The following is an 8,930-nucleotide window of genomic DNA, read 5'->3' as shown; positions in this document are numbered from 1 at the left end:
TACACACACACACACACACACACACACACACACACACTCACACACACACACACACACACACTTTATTACCCTCGTCCTGCTCCTATGAGGATATAAACCGAGGAGCATAAAAGCCCTGGAGAAAACTCTGTCCTCTATAAACAGACAGAAACAAGGCAGATCACGTTCAACCTAAAATAAACTTTCGTGTGCAGCTGATCTTGTTTTGTGAGTTAACGACTCATCTAATGAACTTTGCTGATGGATCTATTTCATCAGCTGACCTTGTGGATGCTTGTGCCCTTCAACAGGGGGCAGCAAACGACCGAACAAACATGGAGGATCGTGGAGAAAGAGAAACGGCCAGTAGTTCTGGAGCATGGAGGCCCAGAAATCACAGTGCTTTTCTGGTCAATTCAGTGGATCCAGAGCTGTATCGGCTCTGACTTCGATGATGGATCACTTGCATTTGAGATCTTCACTCTTCACTGGATGATATGAAATAGAATGCAAAGCAGGAATTTTCCTCTCGTGCCCAGAATTGAAAAGAATTGTGGGACCTTTTTTTGATGGAAGTAGCATCAAAATACAAACGGATCTTCAGAGTTTCATTAGTAAAGGCAATGATTTTACATACATGACTCAAAGAACCATCTGAATGGTTCTTTGCATGGATTAATGGCTCTTCTCTGTGATGGAGAACTTGTTGCGTATGACTCCTTAAAGAAGCTTCTATGGTTTCTTCATAGCATCAAAAAGGGTTCCAATGTTGTCACGTTAGGTCATGATACCTTTTTTGGTTCTATATAGAACCTTTTTTTTTTGCTAAGACTATGGATTCTTCAAGAATGGACCGGTGGGCCCAAAGTTTTATTACACACGTCTATAACCTAAGAATGCACACCTAAAACGTTCTTCAGGGTTTTTTTTAGTAAAGAAAATGGTTCTAGATAGAACTATGAACACTCAAAGAACCGTTTGCATGATTAATTGGGACTCCTCAGATTGATGGAGAATGTGCTGTAGATGGTTTTTGAAAAGGGATCTATATAGCACCACAAAGGGTTCTGCTTTTGTTACAATATCAAGCTTGTAACAAAAGGAGAACCGTTTTTGTTGCCTTATAGAAACATATACAACACATTCTCCATCAATCTGAAGAACCATTTCACCAGGCAGAGACTCAACTGACCCCATGCAAATGGTTCTTTGAGTTCTATATAGAACCATTTTCTTTACTAAAGAACCCTGAAAGAACCATCTTTTTAAAGAATGTAGCTCAAGCAGTTTGCATTGAAGTCCCTGTAGTTACTGAATACTAAGCGATAGTATATAATAAGCCTGGGATTTTGAGGGGTTAAGTCAAGGATACTCAATCACGGCCCTGGAGATCTACCACCCTGGACAGTTTAGATCCAGCTGTAATATTCAGAAGATGCTGAAGGCCTTGATTACCTGGATCAGGTGTGTTAAATTAGGGGTGAGCCAAACTCTGCAGGGTGGTAGATCTCCAGGACCAAGACTGGGAACCCCTGGGTTAAAAGTTCTTAGGAAGACCTTGGTTGAGGACCATGATGGCTGCCTTTGAGAACATATTGCTGAGTCACGGGCTGACCAACATAGCACTGCATCCCAGTCTTCCTAGTGGCTGAAAATATTCTGCAGACATTCTACAACCAAACAACTTCTCTATAACAGTTAGAGTTCCTTGGAGGTATCTAGAACTTGCTTTGCCTCTTGGAAGGAAAATGGAGAAAGCTAGAAACGTTTGCAGGACTTTGGAACACCAACAACAACCTTTAAAAATCGGAGTGCAAAAATCCACCATGCACTAAAGATCAAATCAATCCACCAGCGGAACCGTGAGGCCAAGACCAGCGCCAGAACATTACTATGGATTACTTACTTCGGAGTGACTTTTGTAAATATGTAAATGTGACGGTCATTTCAGCATCGCTATATGATATAAATGTGCTCCTCACCAGCAATTCCATAAAAAAATTCCAAGAAACATCAGGATTTCAAAAAGTGCTTCACAATCTTACTGTACAAGGCACTGTAAACACATGGAGCCTGATCCTGGATTCGAGGTTGTGCTATGAAGCTAGTTTTGTGGGTTAGCCAGCTAGCTGTGGACTTAAAGCAATATTTAAACATGTATGCAAATAAATAAATGAATAAAATCTGCACATTTTCTTACCTTCTTACCTTAAATGGGGTCACTCAGCCAAGGCATGTTTGGTGTTCTTTGGTTTTGCAGAGGAGCTACACAGCTAATATCGCTAACAAGCAGCTTTTGCTACTCATAAATAGCGTTGAGGTAACTGAACGCTCAAATCTTCTCATATTTGTCTCAAACCGTGTGGAGATGTTCAGGAATCTCTAATAGACTTGATTATGTGGTTTATGACACACTGTTGTCTATAAACATGGACAAAAGTACATTAGCATAACTAAATCAGTAGCAGCAGCTATATTGTAGCCTGAATTCGGTTTATTTGAGATTAAAAAATAGCTTGATGTGTGTAATAAACTAGGTATGTAGTTTAAAAATGCTAACCTGACAGCTATTAGCTTCCATTACTTGCTATCACCTGCTGAAAGATCTAGCTAAGACCAGCTTTTGCTGGTAGCTGGTTTCAGACGCTAAGCTAGTCTTTAACGGTCAAGGTGGTCGAGAAGCTGGACTAGGTGAAACATACCCTATGCTTAGTTAAGCATATAATATGGCTTTATTTGAGTTACACGACCAGCTTGGCCAATTCTGTCATTCCAGTCATGTGACTAGCATGCTAGTCACAAACTGGTTGTGCTGGTTGACCAGTTTGGTCATGTTGGTCATGCAGGTAGACCAGCTAGACTATGAAACTCAAACAAAAATATATCCCAGTGCTGGTCAACTAGCTGAACTAACTTCATCTGTACAAGCTGTTTTTTTTATTTTAGCAGGGAAGCTAAATTAGCCTCGTAGCTCCAGTATGAAACTGAAGAAGCAGTCCGGTGGGAAGGAAAATATGGTGACCAATCAGTTTAAGTTTGGACCACCTGTAATTAAACCAGTTAGCTTGCTGGTTAAGTGAATCTAGCTTCATAGTGCTCCCCTAACACCAGAATATTGCAATGATATTTGTGCTTTGTGTACATTTTTAAAGAAATCATTTGTACCATATAACACATCATATACATTCCACACGTCCCAGTGGTCAGCACTGGACAAAATGTCTGTGGTGATAACATCTTATTTACGGGGCATTTCCTAAACACTGTTTAATGTGCGAACCTCGCAAAGAACAACAATGTAAAATTGAATGATATGTTAATAGCCATGTATGAAAATTTCTTGAATATTATTTAAATATGTCAGACTAATTGCTACAGTTTAGTGTTAATACCTATTTTCTTTTATTCATTCTAAACATAATATGCTAAAAATAATATGAATAGAAAACTGTACACTTTAGTTTAAGATAAATGAGTTTGGACAGTCAGTTTGATTATAATTTAATCAAATAATCTAATCAAATATTATATCACACATGTATTTCTAACACTCAAAGAACCCTTTGCATGATTAAACGGTTCTTCGTGTCATGAAAGTGCTTTTCGGATTCATGGAAAATGTGCATGAATGTGTTGTAGACACTTCTATACAGTAAGAACCTTTTTTTAAAAAGGGTTCTATATAGCACCCAAAAGGGTTCTTCTATTGTTACAAGCTTAACACGAAAATAAAAGAAGAGCCCTTTTGGGTTCTATATAGAACCATCTACAACACATTCCCCATCAGTGTGAAGAACGCTTTCATGATGCAAAGAACCTTTTAATCATGCAAAGGGTTGTTTGGGTGTTTATGGTTCTATATAGAACCATTTCATGCACCATTCTTACATTGTATCCTGAATGATTTGGGCATCAGTGAATGACTGTAGATGGACTAATTGGCCACATCCTGTCAATATAATAGTGTTTGACCTTCTTGTTTTTTTTAATGAAATTTGCATATTAAAGGTAATATGCATATTATGACATTATCATAAACATCCATTTTGTGATAAAATAAAAAATTGCTGTCTCAAAATGGTAACTGGAGAAGAAAAACACATTTTGAACTTTAATGTACGTTAATGAAACCAGAATTTAATGGAACAAAAATAATGTTGGATCATTTCTTTTGGTCCATTTATCAGAGATTATTTATACTACATATTTATGGTGTAAAAAATAGTTTTCCTATGATGGACACCAAATGTATTAGAGGTTGCAAATGGAATGCCCTCTAAATACAATGTTGATCCAAATACATTTGCGATATTAACACTCACTGAATAAGTAATGCAATGAATTTTCTTGGTTCAAAATGCATCAATTTCACATGAATAATATACATTACATCACAGAAACATCAACACAGTTATTGCCAGTTATGTGTAAATCAAAAGACATCATAATATGTTGTCTTTATTCATGTGAAAACTATGTCGCTGTTGTCGGAACAAAACCTCGTATCTCCAAAATGGTAACTTTACAGGAGAAGGAAAAAACATACTTTATTTTTAATGTAAGTCAATGGAACTAAAGTAAATTTCAAAGTAATTTTGGGTCGTTTCTTTTTGTCCATTCATCATGAAATTTACACACACTGTAAAGAACAACAGGTATTTTCAAATTATGTAAAAAACTGAAAAACAACCAAAATGGAGATACAAGGTTATGACAGCAGCGATAAACATGTTTGAATCAGTTAAATTCACTCTATCAGTTTTTTCAGTGCTGACACCAAATATAGTCTGACAGGCTGTTTTCAGATTTCACGCTCAGTAGCCACCTTTCCCAAAAGCATCGTCATGCTCAGGTTTTCCGAATAGCACAGAAGGTTCAAAGGGACGCTTTCAATCATTTTGCAGTCTTTGTTCTGTGAATCATTTGAAAAAACTGAGGTTTGGTCCACTGAGTATAACTGTCTGAACCCTGTCTGACTGATTTTCTGACTCAAACCCAGTTATTTATTTGCTTTGATTTTTCGTGAAGCTCCGTTTTGTGTTCTTTTTTCATTGTACGGACAAACACAGCCCGTCAGAGGTTTGGGGACAGCTTTTCAAAGTGTTTGAATTTCAAATGGGCAGATTTTTTGTAAAGTTTACAATAACTTAACCTATTAAATGGAAATCTGTCATCTGCAAATTTGTCTACACAAATAGTAAGAAAATACACTGAAATTATGAGAAATTAAGTTGTGAATTTACATGATTCAAATGTGTTCAATCACCAATTTGCCAATAGCTGAAAACTGAAAGACAAAATAGGGTTGATTAGCAAAAAGGATGATAAGTAACTTTGAAAAATTGACAAGTTGCTGCAGTATTACTGAAAAATAATGTATTGTGCCAGAAGGGGGCGACCAAGCCTAAAGCATTTTAAAACCAAGTCCCATGTTTTCCAGACTAATATAGACACTGTATATAACTGAAAAGGGAAAGTTTATGAACGAGTTTGGCTTTCATGCTAATTTCTTTAAAAAAATGAAAAGGAACAGTAAAAAGGAATTCCTTAGAACATTTTTAAAAGACAACATAATGTCCCCAAACCTTTGATGTGTTGTGTAGATGATGTTCTTATTATGTCCTACATGTCTCAGTAGAACTGGAGGTGGAGAAACATCTGGTGCTTGAATCCACGACTGCACACCGACACCTGATTCAACTCATCAAACCCTTCACAAGTTGAATCAGGTGTAAAAAACACTAAAATGTGCTGTTCCTTTTTAGGATTTTAAGTGACATTAAGTCTTAAAATGCCTTCATTTACCCACAAGAAGACCCTGTTTTTCACTTAGAAAGACTTAATCATGAAGGCTTTGTGCTCATTGTAGCCAGAAACTTGGAAGAATTAATATTTTTTGTATCTTTGGGAAAACTTAGCTGAACCGCTAATATTACAAAAACAGCTGCTAGTCATTAAAATGCTAGTTTGCTGTGCACATGTGGAAAAATGTACTTTGACCACTAAAGTAACTGCTGTAACTGCTAACAATAGTCAGAAACATCAAGGATATGAGGTACATGTTGTAGATGTTCAGGTAAAATGTTTGAGTTCTAACATTATGCTAACTGATAACATCCGCTACTCAGAAACATGGAGGATGTCCATTTGGAAGTTGATGTCCATGTTTGGCAAAACTCATTTTGAGCCTTAGCATTTCACGAATCACTAATGACAGCTCGTCAGAAACATGGAGGATATCTGGAAGCTGTGTGGGAAAACCTACTTTAACCACTGTCATGCTAACCGCTAACAGCTGCTAGTCGTAAACATGGAGCATATAAGTGAATTCCTGTGCATGTTTTGGAGCGCTTACGTTGATGCTAATGTTATGCTAATTGCTGCCAACCACCAGCTGGAAGCCTGGAGCAGATGAGGGTATTGTTTTGTTAGCCAACCTGATTCTGGGGTCTTCTAACATTTTCCACCTTTGTAAAAATGAACATAATTCTACCAGTGTTTACAGATGTAAGCAAAAAAGAGATGACTGCTAAAAATAAGCTGCGTTTAGAAAAATGGAAAGTTACCTGAATTTGACTGCTAAAACTGTCCCTGTCTCAACCATGACTGAAGACTTAATGATGAACTTAGATGAACATTGGTATCAATTTTGGAAGGAGAACTCGGTCAGAAATCATTGAAATCTGATGCATTTCCCTTTTCAAACGCCAATAAATGGTGGATAAACTGTTTATAAGCCATAGCATTGACCTACTATAACAATGTTTATTATTCACATTAATTTCATATAAAATTTGCTAATTGCATTTCAAACTAATAGTATTTGATTTGCTATGTTCAGACTGGACTTTAGGTATTACAAACTACTCCATCTGTTATACAAGACTGCTAAGCTTCTTTACTGTCTATGCTAATTTGCTAGTGAGCATGCTAAAGACTACACAGTTAGCAATAACAAAGAATAAAGGCATTACAAACATGGTTTTAAAGTTTATAGCGAGACAAAAAATTAATCACAATTTTAATGAAAAGTTTTGCATTACACAGCTAGCGTGGCTAGCTGATTAGCTCACCGAGGGTATCTAGAGCTATTACACAGGAGGAGACAGGTCACTGGTTGAAATATGAACAGGAAAACTTATAATGCTCAACATGATGTCTGTTCATGGGGAAAGTCGACCCTTCTATAAAATGGACCAATCAGCTTGCTGTTTGAAGTCGCAGGTGGGAAAATCCCCCAGATACGCACATGTGCAGTAGCTAGAACAAGCTGAAAAAATCATGTTTTTGTGTGTTTTTGAGCCAAAAGCTACAAATTATGCTGTTTTTGTCAGATTAAGTTCAGTAAAAACCAGAAAGAAGTTCCCACTTGTACATTTGTCTTGAAAGAATCTTCATGTGTAGCTTTTAAGTAGGATTTTAAGAGCTTTTAAGAGTTGGCATATGGAACGTTTTTGCTAGCTAATCCTTTGGGTACATATAGCCTCATGTTCAGCAAAGTGTTTTCCTTGCTATGAAGAGAAGGTTTTGTCCATTTTCCTTCCCAAACTATTGCTAAAAGCACATGTTGGAAACTCTTTTAGCTCCAAGCTGGTTTGAACAGCTGAAAGCTTTGAGTGCTGATGAGTACCAACATCACAACATGGGGGAGAAAATGGGTGGCAAGATCTAAAGACCCTCACATTTTACATGTGAAGCTATTGCAAAGCAGTTTAGAAAAGCGTCCAGTTGTTCCGCAAAACAGAATTGGGGTTCACACCCGGCATTGTGAACCAATTTAGTAGATCTGAAAAGCTGCAAGTGCACAATGATGATCGTCAAGTGAACAGCTGAAGTGTCTGTCATTTCATCCTTAATTCTTTATTCATGTGCAAGAGACTCTTAGCATTACTAACACCTCCAAGAATCGATGATGGTGTTTAAGGAATCCTCCTGATTTTGTTAACATGATCTCAATCTGCTGCATCTACAGCGCACAGTGGATCACCATGGACAATACATTTGACCAGGGGTGCCAAACCTGGTCCTGGAGATCTACCACCCTGCAGAGTTCAGCTCCAACCCTAATCTAACACACCTGATCCAGGCAACGAAGGCCTTCAGGGGCATCTGGCTATGAGAGCCAGGTGTGTTGGATCTGAACTCTCCAGGGTGGTCGATCTCCAGGGCCGGGATTGACCACCCCTGATTATGACTGTACATAGAATAGAACAGAAAACAGAAGTGTTTTGCTCTATTTCAGTACACAGGATTTCACTGATTCTCGCTCCACAACTAAACTGTGTTGAAAGCCAGTTGGAGTGAGAATCCAACTCTTGACTGTTAATTGGTTTCCATTTCTGCAGTGAAAGTGCCCCTTCTCGTTCATTTTTACTGTGTTTCGGTTTCAGTTTTTATGAAAACTTGTCATTAACTTTTTCTAGAAAGGAATAAATGGAGACAGTGATGAATGTACCAACTGTTTTGATTACATTTCCAAGGGAAAAAAAAAATGAAAGATTCCATAAATTGAGTGTTTTTGTTTGTTTATTTGCTTGTTTTCTACATTTCTATACACTGACTGCCTGTTCCAGTACAATTTTTAACAAGCCCTCGTCCATTTGGCCTCACCATTTCTCCTCTGGGGAGTCCCCCACCTTAAAGGCCATTCCAACTTTATGAGCTCAAGTGAAGTGTGTTAGATGAACATAAGTATCAATTTTGGAAGGAGAACTCATTGAAATCTGATGCATTTCCCTATTCAAACCCCAATAAATGGTGGATAAAGCTGTTTATAAGCCATAGCATTGACCTACTATAAAAATGTTATTACTCACGTAATTTTTTTAATATAAAAATTGCTAGTTGCTATTCAAACTAATAGTATTTGATTTGCTATGTTCAGACTGGACTTTAGGTATTACAAACTACCCCATATGTTATACAAGACAGCTAGGCTTCATTACTGTCTA

Source organism: Colossoma macropomum, unplaced genomic scaffold (genome assembly GCF_904425465.1).
Source record: "Colossoma macropomum unplaced genomic scaffold, Colossoma_macropomum, whole genome shotgun sequence".
Taxonomy (NCBI): domain Eukaryota; kingdom Metazoa; phylum Chordata; class Actinopteri; order Characiformes; family Serrasalmidae; genus Colossoma; species Colossoma macropomum.
Note: the sequence above shows the minus strand (reverse complement) of the source record.